The 20,522-nt window shown below is 36.5% G+C and overlaps 1 long non-coding RNA gene across 1 annotated transcript in view; it reads left to right on the top strand.

Moving 5' to 3' along the window:
* Positions 1-10,451, top strand: part of LOC113950705 — a 12,702-nt gene extending 2,251 nt beyond the window's left edge. Inside the window, exons 2-3 of the long non-coding RNA XR_003528860.1 lie at positions 7,064-7,143; positions 10,358-10,451. This is a non-coding gene — a long non-coding RNA (uncharacterized LOC113950705). The remainder of the gene's footprint in view (positions 1-7,063; positions 7,144-10,357) is intronic.
* Positions 10,452-20,522: the final 10,071 nt, after the last annotated feature.

Below are 20,522 nucleotides of genomic sequence, written 5' to 3'. Positions count from 1 at the left end.
TTTACCTGTTAACAAAATTTTGTCCAGGTCCAGGCATTTTTTAACCGACTATTAGTGGGGATTTTATAGCCATGGACTCTCCAATGTCAAGCCTGTGCCCCATCTCTCATCTCACCTCTACTCCTCTGATTGCACCCTTTTCTCCCCTTTTCAATGCCTGTGTTATTGTACCAAATCTATATTTCTCTACACTGCATCTTTGATCCAGCCATAAAATATCTCACGCTACATAGAATAACTATTTGCTACTGCTATTGGTATAAAACCGCAGTTCTACTACACACAGTTAAAAAAGAAGTAAACTAAATAAATCAGATAAACCTGTTTGATTAGGGCAATGGTCACAGCTAAATCAAATAGCACAAAGCAATAGATAAACCAAGAAAATTTCAGACAGCACCAGTGTGAAGAACCTCAGTTCAGAAGCCTTGCAAACTCAGACAAAACTTACAGCCTGTTACTAGCAGTGGTGACGCTTACCAGGGGACTAAATGGTAGGTTCTATGTGAAACACATCTGCTTGGTGACTCCCATCTGCAGTTCTCAGGACGGCAGGTCCAATGGTGTTATCTTCATCATGTGAACTTGCAATTTCATATCAAAATTATGTCAGTTTTGTTTGTCAAGAATTGCTTTACATATATCAGTGTTAATGCCTGCTAATTAGATTACTCTTCTGTGGTTTGCTAGCAACTTTCATATCATACCTTTTTGCCGCTTTTGTCCGTAGTCAGTGCCTTGCTTATAGGCTTACTGTTTCTTGAATTATATGTGAATTATCCATTAAAAACACTCCAGCTTCCTCTCAGTTCTTCAAAACTCCCCTAAGTTATAAAAAACCCCCAACCAAATCTTTGAAAAAAATCAATATTTTCTGTTGATCGAACACTTTAGGTGAATAATTTTTTGACACATGTGACTTAAGTAGAGGAGAGCTGGATGTCATCTACCAGATACAATGTTTTCGTTTTATTTATAACATACCCTCCAAACCCCCACCCCCCCAAAAAAACCCCCAAACTCAGTTTCTGACTGATACTATGAACTTCCATGGTGGCACGGGCAAACCTGGAAACCATTATCTGTGAAAAGGCCCAAACTTTACCATTGGTGAGTTTATTCATGGGATGAGCTAACCATTTTGAGTCCAAAGGAAAAGACAAATGACTCTCTAAAATGGTTTGCTAGTGGACTGCATAGTTAGAGATTTTTTATGGAGTTAGCCTGGGAAAGTGGCAAGAATGATAAAGAAAAATGACCCTGTGATGAGAGAAAGTGGAACACAGAAACTGACACTGGTAAACCCTACAACGAATCTATGCAGACTTTTTTGCAAGGGTGTAGAGTGAGTCTGTATTTTGTGTCTCAGTTGAGGCCCTAGGGAATCCTGTCCAAATGAGTAAATATTTAGGAGACTGTGAGGCTGAAATTGAAATTTATTCTGGTCAAGTCTACAGAAATGAATGACCATGAAAGCCAATGCAGCTAAATAGAAGAAGCTTTCTCATGGGCAGGAAGCTTTCAGAAGGCATAAATATTATTAAAATCAAAACATGAAAACCTAGACTCATGGTCATAAAAAGCAGGATTGAATATTTTGATCAAACCAGACAAACATTGCTTCACAGTGAACTTATTTGTTCAGCAATTAGAACCTCTTATTCCACTTCCTAAATGAGAGAGTATTTTTTAATAGCATATTTTTATCTTGTATGAGTATGCATAATTAACTTTTTAAAAATGGAATTTATGAATGCTCTTTTCTTTTGTGATTTATATTACACTACAATCCATTATTAGTGACTTAGAAGTGTTAGTTTCAAGATTTCAGATCACGGTTTTATGTTTTCTAAGATGGAATAAATCCATTTGTTTGATTTAGTCTCATCAACTGTTTCTTTATTTTTTGCCTCTGGATAGCCTTTTACCAACTCATGTTATTTGATTCTTTCATATAATTATGCTCGTTGAATACCTCTTTGATATATTTTCCAGAGATTCTGTTATGTTTTAGTTCTCAATGAATTAGCAAGGGAACTAAGTCCATTAGAGTCTATCCAGAACCTTTCATCCAGGACCAGCTAGTTGTTGATTTGAAATCATGTGTCCAGCTTTTGCTGTTGTTTATATTTGTTCAAATTTTCTAAAGTTGATATGGTTGTGCCAGTATAATTAAGGAGAACATTTGCCTGGAGAACATTTGCCCAAAGAACATTCCTAAAAACAGTGACCTGACTTGTAAAAGCAGATTGTTGATGTTATCATGAAAAAGTTATATGTGGAGCTGAGTTCTATGTCAAAAAGCAGCTGAGTTAAAACTGGTAACCCAGAAGACTCCTGTATTGAAGGAGGCATCCAGTGTCTACAGAGCATGGCAGGATGACCATTTTCAGTCTTACATATAAATGGATAAATGTGGGCTCCCAACACACTTCCTATCAACAGTGGAGTGCTGCAGGAGTCTGCAATCTGGTGCGAAATCATGAACTTTCTGGCTTGATCATGTGTCATGGAAGCAATGTATGCCTAAAGCCTTCTGTTGTTTCCATTGCAGAGTTGGAATCTGTACAGTATGGGCCAGGAAAACAATGTGCTTCGTTATGATAGAGACATAACTCCCAACTGTGTCATGTGTCACGTTCTGGTTGGTTGACTATTTTATTATGAGTCTTTCCAGTTTCTGTCATCTGATCTTAAAATTACACATTTCCTGGAAAAGAGAAGGGTCTTTCTTACACTTCAAAGCAGACATTCGTGCCAATGAATGGTACTCGTCTTGCATTGACATGCATAAAGCAAATCGGTTTATAATTTGGCTCTGACTTCAGCTTTTAGCAGTCAACAAAGTTCCCTTTTAGAGAGGCTGGGGTTACCTTCTTGCACTCATCCCTGCCATACTATAGAGCTGGAATAAGCAGTCTTTCTGCTGTTAATGTGGGTTTATAATGCTACATTCAGATTTATGACAAATGCAACTTTAATTGAATATGCTGTTACTCTTAAAGGATTTACTACTGCTTATGGCAGATCTGAATTTGGCTTCTGTGTAAGGAAGAACATTTCAAGCCTGTTGGTGCAGTTACTTTTACTTTTATTGTGCCAACTGTCAGTGACTTTTTTTCCTGTTTCACTGCAAGACCTGAAATTGATGTTTAACTTGTGGAAAAGCAGCCCTGTAGTTGTTGCAGCTTCAAATGATGCTCTTCTTCTGAACCAAAAAAAAATTAAGTGAGAATTCTCTTTATTCATCTATTTATTCACATTGATTCATTCAAGGTACTTATCTTGGTAACTACCAAAGTCTTCAATTGGAACTCAGTTCCTAAATTGCCAAGGAAAACCCTGGAGGCACATTATATTCTGTCCAAAGACAGTACTGAGTGCTGCTTAAGTATCAGAAGAGGCTTAAAGTGTTATTGAGAAAGTTCTTAAGCATTGTGTTCAGTAAGTTTTACTTTGTTGTAATTGTTGCATCTTATCCCAGTATCAATCCCCCCAAATGATAAAGTTTATTCCAATGTGTTCTGTAAAATCACCAAAAGTGTTGAAAATTTTAAGGGAGAAGCTACAATTTTAATAAAATTGCATAAAGAAGGAGAATTAGGTAAGAGAAAGAAACTGGAAGCTTTGAAAAGTGGTGTATTCAATGAGAGACCACTACAGCAATGTGGAAACAAAGCTAGAAGGAAAAATAATTGTTCACTGACTGGTACATCACATGATGTTTGACAAAGCTGTAGAATCATATATTACTATCTCCTCCCTTATACTACATTTACAGGGGTTATATAGATGGAAGAGTACAAGACAGTGCAATCAATCATTAATGCCTCTGTCACTGCCATATAGCTTTCTTTGCTAATCAGAAGGTGGATTTCCTCTTGCTGAAGCAGGAAATGTCACTGCTAAATACACCTGAGATCACTCCCATTTCCCATGATCCTCTTAGTATTGTGATTTTTAATTAATTAAAAATAAAAATTAAAGAAGGCTATATTCGACTAATTAATAAACTCCCTGAGCTACAGTCACTGTAGTTGGGAATTTTGCTTCTGTCAAAAAACCCTATTGTTTGTGATTCCAGAAGGTAGTGCAACTAACTGCTTTCCAAAATGTCTCATCCATTTACATATTCATTCATTTTTAATGACTTTCCCCCTTTTCATTTAAACTGATATAGCTCTGTTTACGAGTCGAGAGTAGGGTTTGACGGCAGCATAATGACAGCCCTCCGACAGCCCCCAGCGTGTTAGCTGTAGTGGGCACTCTCTTCCTTTCCAGAAATAGGAACCATTTTGTAAGGGGAAACCCTTTTCCCTACTGTTGAACAGTGCCTTTGAAAACGTTTACTTCTAAGACATGTATATGGATCAAGTGTTCCTGAAATCATTGAACGCTTGTTCCTTTAAATGTCCTGATGATTTTTTTTCAAATGGCAGTTTCTCTTCTACAGCTGGGAATAACATGGTATTTCAATCCAAGAGAATAACATGGTTTTTGTTTTGTGTCATTAACCAGTTGTGAAAGAAAGTTAGTACATTTTTTCAGTTTCTGGTGTCAGGCCTGTTGACACATGAATTTCTAGGCAATTTGCATACTAAGTATAGGAAAGGGAAAACAGAAACTCTGCTGAAGTAGGAGATGTCACAATATAAGCTGTCCTAACACCAGAAGTTGAGGAAAATATCTGTTCATAAAAATCAGTCATTTTGATATGAATCCTTTGATATGAAGACTTTGTATTGAAGTGAATGGACTGCAGTTAAAATTCCTAGTTGTTTCTCACTTCTTAGAGTTCTCAGAGGCCTAAACAATGAACATGTGTTTTGTGTTAAATATTCACAGAAGTATGTGCTCCAATAAAATGAAACTTTAAGCCAGCTAGTGAAAAAATGAAAATCTGAATGAGGAAATTAGGAAAATAAGGTGAAATAGTTTGGATGCATGATAACAACTACTCTGAGCCACAAGAATTTTAATCACTGTAAAAACACAAAGGATTTCTTAGCTGGAAATCATGTAGCAGAGGACTTACTTAGCTATGTTTACCTGAGGTAGTCCTGCAATTAAAATTGCATGTATAACAACAGGAACTAAGGAATTTTAAAGTAATGTTTTTTATCCCAATGGCTTTTCCCTTTGGCTTGAAGCAGGGAGTTGGTTTTTGGACTTCAGATGTCTGCTTGGCTTTTTATTGTTGAGGAATCAGATAATGGCTTATTTAGGTATGGTTTTTGCATCTCAAGCAGTAAATGCACCAAGACTTTAAATATGAAAAAAATATGACATTTGAATGCCCTGTTCCTAAGCTGTCTGTTACTGACTGACTATCATATATACTTGCACTGGGAGGATACAGAATTTTTTTGCTTATGAGTAAGCAGGTGTTGTTGAAACTGGCTGTAAAATATGTTATGTTTTTGTCCTTTAATGAGGAACTTAATTCTAGAGAAGCATAACCATTTTCCCTTCTCTTCGAAAATAAATCATTTACTTTTTCTATTGAATACTTTAATTCATAGACTTTAATAATACACGTTTACTGTTTGGTCTCACCTTTAATTTGTATAGTATGCATTCTTCTTGATCCTCTTTCTGGAGGGCTAATATACATGGAAGAAAATTCTTTGTGTCAGAAGGTTTCAAATTGTGGCTAATGTGCCACATGTGAGCCATTAAATTAATTTATTCAACTTATTCCAAGAAGCATCCTCCAAGCCAAATGAGTTGTTCTAATGGGAAAAGCACCACCAACCTGCTTCCAGTCACTGTCTCTCTTGGCAGTTTGGTGGCTATTCATGCCTCATGCTGTTGCTCTGCATTGGCTTGCCGTACAATGTGATAGCATACTTTGCAGCAGATTCTAAGCAGCTGTCCTTTGGCTCCCTCCCATTCCTATTTTTTCATTTGTGACCCTCTGACTCTCATATTTGCCTCTTATTTTCATTTGTTGACTTCTGAAGCAGTATGGCTTACCTCAGCTTTCTTTCTGTATCTTATCCTCCCATATTTTAGAATTAAGGGGGTGATCTAGTTTGGTAAGACATAGGCTCATGCCTGCTCTTAAAAGGGAAAAACATCTGCAACTGTAGCTCTGGGGACAGTAAGCTCAGACACTTAAAGATGAAGGCTAGAGTAAGTCCCTTTATAAGGAGAAGGAGGAGTTGAAGTCCCACCTGCCAATACCAATACCAACATCTCTGACTCACACAACAAGAAATACTATGCTAGCTAGTGATAATATTTACTGGTGATCTACTTCACTTGCAACAACATAATCACTAATGTGATCAGTGTTTTCAATAACACCTTGGTGTGGTCCCTGTGTGGCACTGGAAATTCCTCACTGACAGCAGAATTATATGGCAGACTGGTACACCAGCACCAACTCTCTTGGATGCAACCAGAGTGCTAACATTATTCCTGAAGAGATGGAAATCCTGAACGAGAGAAATTCAAAGAAGAAAAAAGAGACAAATAACTCCAAAGTCAGCCGAATCAGTTCTACCAGGTAAAGTTGCTTGTACTATTCCGGACAGTAAGATATTTTAAGGACTATTTTAGGGTGCTAGAATACCAGGAAAAGCAAACAAATAATGTGCTAGAAGACTGAATGTATTTTAAAAATTTTGTCTTATAGAAACAATCTCTCCTCCCCCTATAGAATGTTGTGGTGACTCCCTAGAACATAACTTCAGACTCCAAGAATTATATGTTCAGGAACTTCTGCAGTCTGAGGAGATATCCTTCTTTCACTCTCAAATTAAACAGGTGAACTTGTATCTTCCACAAAATCCTATATCAAGGAATTCCACAGCTTCTATATACAATATTGTATAAAAAAATAAAACCCTCCAAACTTTTGCTCTTGAACCTGCTTCCTCTGGTTTCATTTGCTGCACATAATAATGCATGCTCTATATTGATTACGTGAGATACACTGTATTAATAGAATATTTTAAAGAAACAGTTATCAAAAGTGTGGTAATGAGATAAATTTTTAGAGAAACTTATGCATTTATGGCAATAAAAATGTATTTATGTTTGTAATATCCAAATGCAGGTGCTGATATGGAGCCAGCTATAGAACTGAATCGTTACAAGACCTGACTAATTCACAGTGAGAAAATAATGAGAGGTTGTGTGAGTATGCACAAATACCTTACATGCAGCTTTTTGTTGTCTATCTGGTAAGAGATGTTTGTTATGTAGGCTACTAATACATTGAACAAAGAAGTAATTGAACACTTTTCCACTCATACATACCTTGTCTGAAATCTTTATCCACTATTCATGAACTACGTCTCTTTGTCCATACTGTGAGCAACCAAATTTCATGGTTCATGACTTTGGTAACTCATATCACGCTTATAAATTATATGTTATTATATCTTGGATATTAAGGAAATGAAAACTGAGTCTATAGTTTGCACAATATTATTACATCTGTGTTTTACTGATGTACATGGGAATTTAGGTAGATGAGAATTTAATCTTTCACATGAAAAGCTTAGTTTAAGCAAAACACTTTAATGTATTATTCAGCATGGAAATACCAACAACAGGTCTTGTGGTTCCTATAGCCCTGGTTAGCTACAAGTAACAAAAATTACTAGACTTCAGTCCAAAATATTATCTAAAATATCTTCCTATAGGCATGAAAGGGCAAACATTTGAACTATGGGATTCTGTATTTACACAGTAATATGATTTGGGTTTTTTGATCTACAAGGAAATAAATTATTAGTGAAAGTCTCTGAACCTCACAGGATTCTTGTAGCATATTTGGACAGTGAAAACTATCGCCATTCAGTGGGAAAAAATATTCCTTTGCATGAATCTATGATGGATTTGATTTAGTAATCAAAAATCATAACCTCCTCTGAACTCTTAATATGGAAGAGAGGGTTATATTTTAAAAAAAATTAAATAAGTAATGCCATTTGCCTAATTAAAACCTTATTCTTTAACTGGATTAGATTACTTTCATTTTTTCCTCAAGTCTTTTACTTGAAAATGAGTTCTACAGAATATGGAAAACTGTTTTTCTTTCTCATTGCCCCTTAATTTTGTGTACTATGATTTGAATTCTGTCACCAATGAAAGAAATTGGAAGACAACTAGTAGTCTAAAATATGAGCATTTCTAGTAATTCATAACAATTCCCTTTCCCATGGTCATTCCATCTGAAATTCCATTCTTACATTCTTGTGAACAGGGTTTTTTTAGCTATTTAGACAAATGTGCATTTGCTAAGCAATATCACATAAAATCTCTGTGGCATTTTCAGCATTTCCTATTCTTCTACCACAAGACTTTTTCAAGCTGATTTTCATGCAGTGTGCACACAATAAGCTCGGCTCATAAAAGATGCAGTAATATGAAAAGATTGTTGATATAAGAAAAAATATTTCTTTAAAAAATATCTACAAACTACACAATGTAATGCTTTTAACTATCACGTTGATTGATGCATCTAATAAAGCTTGATAAACAGCCACCACCATATTCGCTTCTCTCTTCAGATGTGACTTCTGAATAAAAATTACTACAGTTGAAGATGACAGAACACATTTTTTAAAAAATATAATACAGTACCTGTGTTTTCAAAGTGTGGTCAGAGCAGCTGTTTTCTAATTTTTGTACAGTACTGAATTTTGGTAATATGAATGTCTTAGAATTGTATCATGAGTGTTTTTTGTTCTCTCATAATTATGCCTTCTGGTCCCTGTGTCATCAAAAGTACAATGAATACATGAAGGCTGGTAGATGATAAAACAGAGGCAAAAAGGCCAGATAAAGAAAATGTGGTCCCTGGAGGTCAGTGGGGAGATCTGTGAGTCAGCTGTTACATTAGAGAAAAGCAGACCAAAAAATCCAAGACTCAGCAGCCTGTGATATCTGTAAGAATTAAAGAAACAATACCATAATTTCTTCTCATATTTCTAATATAAAGTTATTCCTGTCTGGCTGGTAAGCTGTGGTATGGTGGTGCTGGTGCTGTTTGGCTAGTAAAGAGAAAAACTGAGCCACTCTTATATGATTCTCTTTTTGCGCTAGTCCAAACTTTATTTGTTTGTATGGTTGTAACCATATAAACTGTTCACTTTAAGACTCTTCAAACTTATGTACTGTATGTATTTGGCATACCACATGCACTCTCCTCCAAAACTTGGGTAGAACTGCAGTTGTTTTTAATTATGAATTATTGAATACGGGTATTAAAATAGTTCTAAAAAATTGTGTTAGTTCTAAATCTAACAATAAGACAGTAAGAATTTGCTGACTTTGATTCCAAGCTGTCTATTTAACCACATTCAGTATGGGATAATATTACCATTGACATTAAAGGTCTAATTGGTTCTGCATTGTTTGTTAGTGCAGTATTTCTGGCTATTCACTAATGTCACAATTCACACCTACTCTTGCTGTTTCTTCTATTATTTTCAGCAGGTGCGGAAACCCAAAAGAATTTATTTCTGACGATAGAATAAAATTTCTCTTTTCAAAAAGGGAGAAACATCTTTTGCAGAAATTACCATAAGACACACTCATGCTAGTGGTGGCACTGGATATTCATATCAACTATTTGTGGTCTTTTTCTACTTCTTTTATGTAGTCCTTACATGCTTGGCAGAAGAATACATACAGACCTGAATGTTGCTAATCTACTCAATCTGGAAGAGCATCAAAATCTGAGGAATAGCAGAACATTCTTAGATCAATTTAATAGCACTGGCAGTTTGAAATGGCTCTCTAGAGAAAACACCAAAGCCTGTTATCCTAGAAAAAGGAATACTGGAGTTCTATTTTCCCTAAAAATGGTCAAAAGTATGAGGAAGGGAATAGAGCCTTAGATAAAGATGAGTTGTCTCATAGTTGCACTTCGGACCTTCTTTTTGTTCTGAAAAGTTGCCCATCTTTGCAAATCATCTGTCCCTAGCAGTTTATTTTTCACTTGCTAACACAAGATACAGACCAAGAATTGGTCTGTTTGATGCTCCTTGATGCTGGTCCACCTGCATTGTTTACAGACTGTACTAAGTCCTGAAAGAGCTTACAGTTTAGTAAGCAGTGTTCTGCCCCAGGTCACAGATTGAGTAACTGCTCAGTATTAACAGGGAGGAAAAAGATTGTTTTGCTGGTACTATTATGTTAAAGTAAGGACTGTGCTCCTTCTTAAGAAGCGAGTGTATGTGGTAGTGTAATAATTGTGCATTGCACAGGACTCTACTTGGATGTGCTGAGATTAAGAGGAAAATAAGTGCCCCCTACATACATTCTACCTGTCTTCCGTGCTTGGTTCTGAACTCATCCTACCTTGCTGCAGTCTGACATGCAGTTCATTTGTCTTTAGTGGAGGAAATTTAAGGCCTGGACTTGCACAAAAGGTACAAATATCTGCTTCTCAGATGTCATCACAAGAGAAGTCTGCAAAACTAAGAATTGTGGCATTATAAAGAGTTTTTACTCCTTTATGTGTATAGTGAGTTTTCTTTGTATCCTGAGATAATATTTCAAAAGTTGTAACTAAAAGGTGATTACAATATTTGTAATCTTAGCTTGGGTCAATATCTTCTTTAACTGTACCAAATCACTAGATAATATTGATCAGGTAAGTGGAGAAGCAGTCAGTTGACGACAGATTATGGTGAATGTTGAAGACATTAACGGACACATATTTTCCCGATCTTCTTTCTTTAATGTTGTTTAATGAATGCTTATTTTAAAATGTTCCGTAGTAAATCTCAATTCCCTCTTTATTATTATCAAAAATCTCTTCCTCCAGAATTGCGAAAAGGCTGACACAGCAGTCTGTACTGGCAGAGGAAATCTAACAAAACTCCAACTTTATTTGAGAAAAGTATTATTTAAATATTGGCTTTATATGTCATCTAAGTCCTTATTAAAAGTAGATATATTAGGAATATAGGATGACAGAATACATGCTTCAGAATCTGTCATCATCCAGGGACTTAAAGAGTCGTTGTCCACTTAAACAGCTGTTAGGAGTACCAGAAAATTATTTAAGTGGACTATGAAAAGATTTATAATATAAGAAACTGTTTAAATTTAAACCTAGTTTAAGCATTATCAGAGCAGGATTTCGAGTTGGAGAATGATTCTCTGCCACATTCATATTTTATATTATATTCAGCTAAAATAGTATCATCCATTACAGTGTAGTATCCATTATCCATGATGAAATGTTTCTGCAAGAATGAAACAATTTAAACAGATAATCCCTGGATTTCCCAATGGATACTGTCTTTCTAGATTTATCTGGTTTGATTTCTGTGTTCTTGATATAAGGACAGTACTTTCGTCTAATGTGTACTAGCCAAGCACACTATCGTCAATAAACAAAAGATCCCATCAGATAAAAAGTTATATTCTTTCCAGAGCATTTGGCTCAACAGATGTGGAGTGAACTGATCCAATTTATCAGTCACAAAATAAAAACTGTTGTTTTTATTGCAAATGCTGACTCAGAAGCTCTATATGATAGCAGAATTTTCTTGTTATGGATTTAAATTCATAATCTTATTGGATAGATGACCTATATACATCAGACACTACTTGTCATACTAATCTATATTACTCTCATTCCATAGGAAGAGTGGGGATAGTAACCAACTATTTTCTGTTTTGGAGCAATATATGACACAGTAGCACCTTGATTGGCACCTGACACCAGTGGACGATCCTGTTGGGCAAACAGAGAAATTGGCTGGTTGTATGGAGTGCACTAAGAAACAGTGAGGGTTATGAATACCATTTAAAATCTGACTCTTTACGACCTGTTGTAGTTAAACTTCCTATAGCAGGTTTGAAATTTCTCATTTTAAATATAGGGAATAGCAGGAATACCTTGTTAAAGGTAAATACAGCTTTTCAGTAAAAGTCCACTTTATGAGGATTTTTACACATGAGCTTTCCACCAAATCTATAAGAGTACCAGTCTGAATATAATGTCACACATGCTTTAGTTATGGGAAAGCTGTTATTTGTCCATAGAATGTCAAGCAGATTGCTGAAAACTAGATAAACTGCGAATGGACCTTTTTGCTCCTATCTAAACAGCTTTCATAGAAGAGCAAGATGATATTCCAGAATGTACAAAACAGGAAAAAGAATAAAAAAATGCTTTTAATCTATTAAAGAATGAATAAAAGATGACTAATAAAAGTGACTCATGCTTGTTACAAGAATTATGAGTAACACCTATAAACTATTGACACAGTAATAAAGACATTCTTTTTTCCCAGTGCAAGCTATTATTTCTTAAATCTCTTTTTCCGAACATTTTTCTACTTGGCAAACATTTTTAAATAAGTTGAAGTTTCCAGTTTCTTACTCTAACCGCGATTTTCAGGTTTAAATTAATGTGGTAGTTCCACACCATTTTGGGGGTGTGTGAGTGGAGATTCTATTGTATTGGTGAACTTTACTTACCACATTACTGCATCTTTCCTTTTAAATCTAGAATGATTTACAGCAGTGCTTCCCTTTGAACCTGGACTTCATGCACTTTACAAAGTGTGACATCATTGGCTCCTCCTGTTACTTGAAACACAAGGAGGGAAAGGACAAGTAATTAACAGCACATTGAAACTGGATTCTCAGGAGGTATCAGGGATGCCATGGCTGTTCTTGGACACTGTCAACCTTCCTGAGTCTGCACAAACCCAAACATTTGTTGCTGGAAGGAGAAGAGCCTTGTCTCCAAATGTCACATCTGTTCTGCTTCATTCAGTTTTGAGGAGACCATAAGACCAGACACATGATCTTTAGACTGTTTATTAATTAGACAGTCATTGACAACATACTGTGAACCCTGTTTAGCCAGCTGAGCTAGTGGTCTTTTTCTGAAGCAGCTTGTTACCTAGTCCATGCTAGCTAATGTTCTCTGCTGCTCTTGCCCAAATAGTGCTGAATGGGAGATCTCAAATTAAATGTTTGAGTGCTGGAGTTCCTTTAGATCTCTGTGTGCTTTCTTGGTTGCTAGGACAATGTTGAGCTAACATCCATATCAGTTGACAATGAGTGGGTCAGCCAACTGTGAAACCTATAAAACTGGGTCAAGAATAGTTCTACCCAGCCCAGTAAGAGTGAGGCCTGAGCCAAAGGAAATAACCTTTTCCCCTGGCTATTCATTTTCTTATAAATGTAGAGCTTATTGTACCAGATTCATAAGAGGTAAAATCAAAGCATGTATGAGCAAACATAATGATTATTAAAACAGGAAAGTACTATTGATATTGGAACAGCCTTTGCTGCTTTTAGGGTAAGAACTGAATTGATCTTGAAGTTATCTGGCAGTGTGTGAAAGCTGATCCACTTATTTGTATTCAAACTCTAGGTTCAATAATAAGAACATTTTTTGAGAAATACAATGGAAAATATTACAACTATTTTGAAACTACATCAGCTCACATATGTTCTGAAATATTAACTCGGCATGTTCCCTCCTGATTGCTCTGAAAAATACTTTGCTCTTCTTATGACTGTCTGTACATCGGTGTGTAAGGGCATTTGTGCTATTGACATACATGACTAATTTCTTATTTTGCATACAAGCTGATCAGAGTAGTCCTTGATGCTGGCCTATGTTTGTGCAGGATGCACTACAATGAGTCTCTGTTTTTGGTTTGCTCACAGAGATACTGAAATAAAACTGAATAATAAAAATGGGAGTGAGGATGTAAACATGACAGAAGATGTATTCTTAAGGGAAGATGGATTTTTTTTTAGTTCAAAAGAAATGTCCAGCAAGTGAACATAAGTTATTTGGATTGAACTCAGTGTTTGTATTATTACTGTTCTTAAGAAATGGCATAGATTTCCATAAAATCAAAAATACTTTGTGTCCTTTTAAAGGAGATTTAATTATTTTTTAAAATGCTCTTCTAATCCTGACTGAAAAGAGTACTTTTACTTTGTGTTCATGTGTCTGGGGAGGGTCTATCCTGAACCCTGCCAATCAAGGTATTCTTTTAAAATTTTATTTGTAAGTATAAAAGTTCTTGAGTATTGTTTGTAAATACTTGTTTCTGGTTGATTTCATAAAGTCTTCCCATTTCATACTAGTTAACTGATGCGAGAGCAGAAGTGCTCTTAATCTTTTCTTTGCAAATTTTAAATTTTTACCTTGAAAACATCAATAACTTCTAATATTGACTTGAGTGAATATTGCCATAAATACCGTAGAGGACTATTCTAAATATTAAAAGGTTACTGGATTAGAAGTTCACCACTTCTCTCCTGAGTTTCAGTCATGGTACAGGTACAAAATCTATTACAAAATTTTTAGTGGTGATCAGTGAGTTTGTGACAGAAAAACATTGCTCTCCAGCATACTACTCTTCAATAATTGTTGTATAGTCATTCTGATGTCCCGACTTGCCTGCACTGAAATATCTTTCTATATTATAGCTAATACAAAGTTTGTATATTGTTGCCTGGATTTCACACTGATAAAATGACCTACTTTTAATATGTGCAATATATTGGCTGTTAAATATGTAAAGCGTTTTTATGGCATGTCTGCTGCAATTTGTTGGCATTGCTAATCCTCCTGGCTGTTCCACTGAAGAACGGTAACTGAACTTGCAAGCTGAAACATTACTTTGCTTTAAGGAAGTATACTATACTCATTTTGTATCTTGCTGTGAACTTGCTGATGGGTGAGGGTCCAATTATTTTATGCTTTTGGGAAGATAAAAGAGACAAGATCTGAAAATGAGGCTGGGGGCACCATTTGGTGATCTACATCTGAGAATTTCCTGCCTTCCTTCTCTTCTTTAAAATGTAAGACGATAAACATCTACATCCAGTTTTGACCTAAATACTGTATTGTTAGAGAATGCTCTACATTCTGGAAGGCAGAAGGTGGCACTGAAAGAAGTCAGAAGTTCTTTGGCATTCTTGCTACTGTATGTGAATATACACATCAGGAACTAGTCTTGGATCTGCGGAGTGAACAGGACTCAAGCACAGTGGAAAAGAGATCCCTGATGTCTAACACTATCTCAACCCTTTTGATATGAATATGAATCTAAAGCACTTATTATTGCCTTTTACATCAGAGGGTAATTTCTTTTTTTTCTTAAGGAGTGCATTTTCTGGAACCTTTGACTTCAGTGAAAAAATTAATCTGCAGTCTGCCATCATCTGTCATAGGTACCCCACTATTCCTTGGTTCATTTCATTTAGTTCACAAATCTTTCTTTTCACTTCATTTTCCCTATAAATCAGGGATTAACCCATTTTACAGCAAAGTCTGAAGGCTTTCTTCATTAAAGCTAGTAGAAAGAATACCCCTCAAATCTATAGCCACATCTAACCATCATGAACAGTCACAGTGAGTGTCTCAGGGAGTGATGTAAAAAAGGGACATGTAGTGCTCCACTTGCATGATTAAGAATGGAGCATTGTACAGTCCTTCAGAGCTTGCAGACAATACCACAAGTAGTTACGTGGATCTGACTGTGTCCCCAAACCAGCTGTCTACATTTCTTCAAGGGCAGGGTACACTGCTGAGCCTTTTAACTGGCCCCTGTGCCAGAGAGGTCCCTGTGTAGGGCAGGATGCAGTTGTTTGCTTCCAGTTGTTCTTGGTACATCACTTGCTTACTTCTATAGCCAAAATGTCTTTTTAAGTTTTGGACTAGCGAATGTGAAATACAGCTTTTATTGTTGTTTTGCAGAAACAAGATTTGTTTAGTTGTGAACAGTAAAGGACAAAACTTTTTTTTTTCTCATTTCAGCATGTTCCTTAAAGCTCCTCTTATTTCCTACTGTGAGTTACATATCTGATGCTGGTTGGTGAATGCTGGTCCCTAAGTCAATAAATGTGGTTTTGGAGGCATTTCCTTTCTGAAATGAGTATATGCTTGTCTTGAAAAAAATGAATTATTCACACCATCAAGTAAGCAACAGTAAATCTTCATCTGAACACCTTCAAAAATTGATATGTTTAAAGAAACTGCCCTTATAAATAACCTTTTACCCAAAGGTGGAATTATTTTACATCTCAATGGCTGTAGGAACCTAAATGTCATAAATAGTATAAATAACCTTTCCTCTTTGGTACTCATGGGAACTTCTTCTCTTTCTCCAAATAATAGAAGGTCTATAAAATACTAATGGCAATAGACTCATTAAGGTAGGATCTGGCTATGTTATCTAATCCACTTCATTTGTCATATCTGGGCCAAACCTGCTCTGAGAAGTTTTATGTACCAGCAGACAAAGTACTTTCCTCCTTTTGGGAAAGATTTTGCATTATTTCTAGGTCTGAGTTTGTTGAATGTGCTGTCATGTAGCACTTGGTTATTCAGGGAAGTTAGATTTTTCCACAGTACTCCCAACCATACATATTGTGGAAATATGAAGGAGATATTTTTTCATATATTATTTCAATCATATATTTTTCATACAGCTTTATAAATCTCTAGTTCACACCTCTCTGGAGACAGAATATACCAGGGAAGCATAATTACAGGCTTTGGTTAAAACCATGCCACCCTGACAAAAGGAAGAAGTAAAACTAAAGGGAAACGCACACCCCATGAATTTAAGGCTACCACATGTCAGAAGATAGGTATTTTGCGGATGTGTGTGATTTTGCGGTTTTGTTTCACTTTGTTTTGTTTGTTGCTTTTATCTTCTCAGAAAATTTGTCTGAGTGGAGAAAGAAAACTTTGGGCATTTCCTTAGGACTAGTAGTTGTCTTGCAGCTACTTACAGAAGCAATAGCAGTAACAGTATCTGTGAAAAGACTGAAGGTCTACCACATCCTCTGTGCCCCGTAGTAAATATTACAAGCATTTTTGTCACAAACATGATGTGGTCAGACTGTATGTGCACTGGTTGCAGGTCATCTGTACAGGGCTAATATTTTTGTCAGGGAAATCCTCTAGACAAATCAGGGAACCTTCTTGGGGAGGCCAAAAGGCTGAATAATCTCAGCTTTAGACTGTGATTCAGGAGATCCTACCAGCTCTGGGATGCTAGCAAAGTCACTTTTCTACCATGTGTATTAACTTCTCTTCTTCAATAATAGGTGTAACAGTAGTGACTTTTTTTCCCTCAACTGTTTCTCATCTATGGATAAAATAACTCTGTTAAAGCTAAATAAGCTTGCTGGGTGCAACATGCTCTTCACTCCAGAATAACTGTAGTCCCATTGGAACCAGAAGGTAGTGTTGACTGAGTTGCATTTGTGGCACAAAGGAGAAAATAATATCCAGGATGGTGAAAACAATTTAAAAGAGTTTCGATTGATGCATATTGCAAAACTGTAGTAAATCTGCTGATATCTATAGTTAGTCAAGGTTAAGGAATGAACCACAGAGAAAATAATCTAGCATAGAAGTTCTTATTTTAATTGCAGAAAATGAAGCACCGGTCCCTTTAAAGGAAAAGGAGTGCGAGTGGCATTTAATTGATGGTTGAAGGTACTTTCAGACAGAGGCACAAGACAGAGATATGTATTTTTCATTAGCTCCTAATGCCATGACTTGCTCTTTTATGCTTAGAAAGCAAATTTACAGCAGAAATTAACACAGTGTGTTATCCTATTCCTGCGAGTGCTTGTTTTGTGCGCACAAACATATTTCTTGCCAGGCTGTCGAGTCTGGAGAGTGGAGAGACATGGATCTGATGGATGGTCAACAGTTAAATGTCTGGATGGAGATCAGTGGTGAATAGTGTCCCCCAGGAGTCCGTATTGGGACCAGTTTAATGTCTTCATCAACGGCATAGAATGTGGAATTGAGTGCAGCCTCAGCAAGTTTGCAGAGGACTCCAAGCTGAGAGGTGCAGTTCATTCACTTGAGGGAAGGAATGACAACCAGAGTGGCATTGACAGGCTTGAGGAGTGGGCCCATGCAAACCTCATGAAGTTCAACAAGTCCAAGTGCAAGGTGTTGCACCTGGGTGAGGGGAATCCAAGATATGAGTAAAGACTGGGAGAGAAGTGGCTGAGAACAGCCCTGTGGAGAAGGACTTGGGTGTCCTCGTGAATGAAAACTTGGACATGAACCAACATTGTGTGCCCACAGCCAAGAAAGCCAGCTGCATCCTAGGCTGCATCACAAGCACCATGGCCAGCAGGCTGAGGAAGGGGATTCTGCCTCTCTACTCTGCTCTGGTGAGACTCCACCTGGAGTGCTATATCCAGCTCTGGGGCCTCACTGCAGGAAAGACCTGCTCCTGCTAGGATGGGTCTAGGAGAGGGCCAAAAAAGTATTCTCCTGTGAAGAAAGACTGAGACAGCTAGAGTTGTTGAAGAGGAAAGAGAAAGAGAAAGAGAAAGAGAAAGAGAAAGAGAAAGAGAAAGAGAAAGAGAAGAGAAGAGAAGAGAAGAGAAGAGAAGAGAAGAGAAGAGAAGAAGAGAAGAGTTGAGTTGCAGGAGTGTTGGACTAGATGACCTTTAAAAATACCTTCCAACCCAAGGCATTCTATGATTCTATGACAGAAGGAAATTTTTGACTGACTTTCCCACGCTTCCTGCTTCATGGCAATTTCAGGATCAGCTTTAGCTGGCTGCTAGAACACAATCTGCGTGTTATGTCCCAATAGTAGGAAGACATATAACAGATGATGTAAGGGATAAGTTTGATTTGCCTATGATAGAAGGTGAACTAGGAGATTGGCAGAGATGAGGGATTGTTCATGTACCAGCCTTTGGGTTTTTGAGAACTGAGATGATATACTTCCAAGCATGATTCCATTCTGCTTCTTCTCCCCTTCCCCTCATAGTAGATGCAGTGAGGTGAGATGATACACTTCCAAGGAAACTTGCTTCTCTATGGCACATCTGCTTATAAAAATAAAATCTAATGAAACAAAATAAAATAAAAGAAACCAGCAAAGTTGCCCTCACAGATTAATAATTATTTACCATGCAGACATTTGCATTCAGAGGCTTAGAAGTTATGTATTGGGGGATAATTGATTTTTGAATGCTTTAATAGGGCGTAATATTTCATACTATGAAGAAATATGTAAGGGAAGGTGACAAATGAAGGAAACAATAAGACTCTAAATGGTACCATAAAAGAAGGATTGTTCTTGGGGTCCAAGACTGTGCTTCATCCCCCTCCCTGTAAGGAAAGATCTACAGCCAAAAAGAATGAAGAACTTGGCTTTCTAGATACAAAACTACAGCAACATCAGATAGTGACCAAGGATATCACTCTTCACTGGAAAATAAAACAGAATTTAAGGTAATAAAGGCTTGCAGTGCCAGAGTACCATGACAGAAGGAGTGTGAATCCTTGTACGTTCTTTTAAATTTTTTGAAAATATTAAAAGTAGGATCCAAAGGAATAGTTCTGTATGTATTTTCCAAGGATCTTATTTATACTGAAGTTCTCCAGAAGTCTTAGGAGGGTACTTGTTTTTTATGTTAAATTGTTTAGTTATTAACTGTTAATCTTGAACTTTTTTTTCACAAAGCCCATGTTTGATTTTTTATGTGACCAAAGACAGTAAAAGATCACATCGTTCCTTACCAGAATGTGAAATGGAACTGCAGAATATTTTGATTTGCAGTGAATCCACAGCTCTTTCCTGCTTTTTATTGTTATCTGGAAATATTTTTTAGTTATTACATTGTGATTGTATTTTGTATAAGATATTATGTGCAATACAGGCAGATTAATTTTATGGCTTACAATCAGACTGCCTTACATCATCAGATTTTACAAGCTCGTGATTATTAAGTGCTACAAGAATTTTAAGTCACAGCATCTCCAAGAACTTGTTGCAATATAGGGAGTTGATTTGAAAAGTGTAATTTTTCCCTGAGTACACACACTCATCTAATAGAGTTAGCTAAAAGTTTAGACTGAAGCATGGAAAGAAAAACAAGGAGTAGGTATAGTGCTATTACAAGTGCTGCTTACTATGACATAGATGACTATTTTATTTAAAGCTTGTTTCACAGGTTCAGTTAGTTATAATGCATTTTTCTTAGCAGAATTGCAAAGAATGCACATAGACACTGTATTCCCACCTTGTTACTCTTGTGCTATATTCCATTTACCAGCTTCTTCCTTTCTGCAGCAAGTCAGTTTATTTTGCTGAATCAGAATAACGGGTCTATAGAAGCCTGTCATAAACAGCATGTCAATACTTGGAAAAATGCAGCAATAGGAGTCCAGTATCTGGAGAGCTCCTTTTTAGCATAGCTTGCTTCTAGACTTTTAAAATGCTTTGGTAAGTATATCAAATCATATTGAAGATGTAAAGAAACCTTTGTAGACAGTCAGTTACTCCATACACTTGGAGTATTGTCAGCATTAAAAAAGCCATCTTTTAAAACATAAGGAGAGGAACCGACCTCTGGAGTTTGCACAATTCAATACCGCTAACATTTCAACTTTCTTCCCCTGTAGCTAGAGCTCCCCTGGTTTTGCATCTCTTTGGAATAAAGGTTTGTAAATTTGACACTGCCTGGTTTTGGTTGTATCTGAGAAGCCTTACACACATATCGACAAATAGGCAATAATA

This window comes from Corapipo altera, unplaced genomic scaffold, assembly GCF_003945725.1.
Source record: "Corapipo altera isolate COAL_440 unplaced genomic scaffold, ASM394572v1 24, whole genome shotgun sequence".
Taxonomy (NCBI): domain Eukaryota; kingdom Metazoa; phylum Chordata; class Aves; order Passeriformes; family Pipridae; genus Corapipo; species Corapipo altera.
This window is presented reverse-complemented; position numbering and strand designations above follow the sequence as displayed.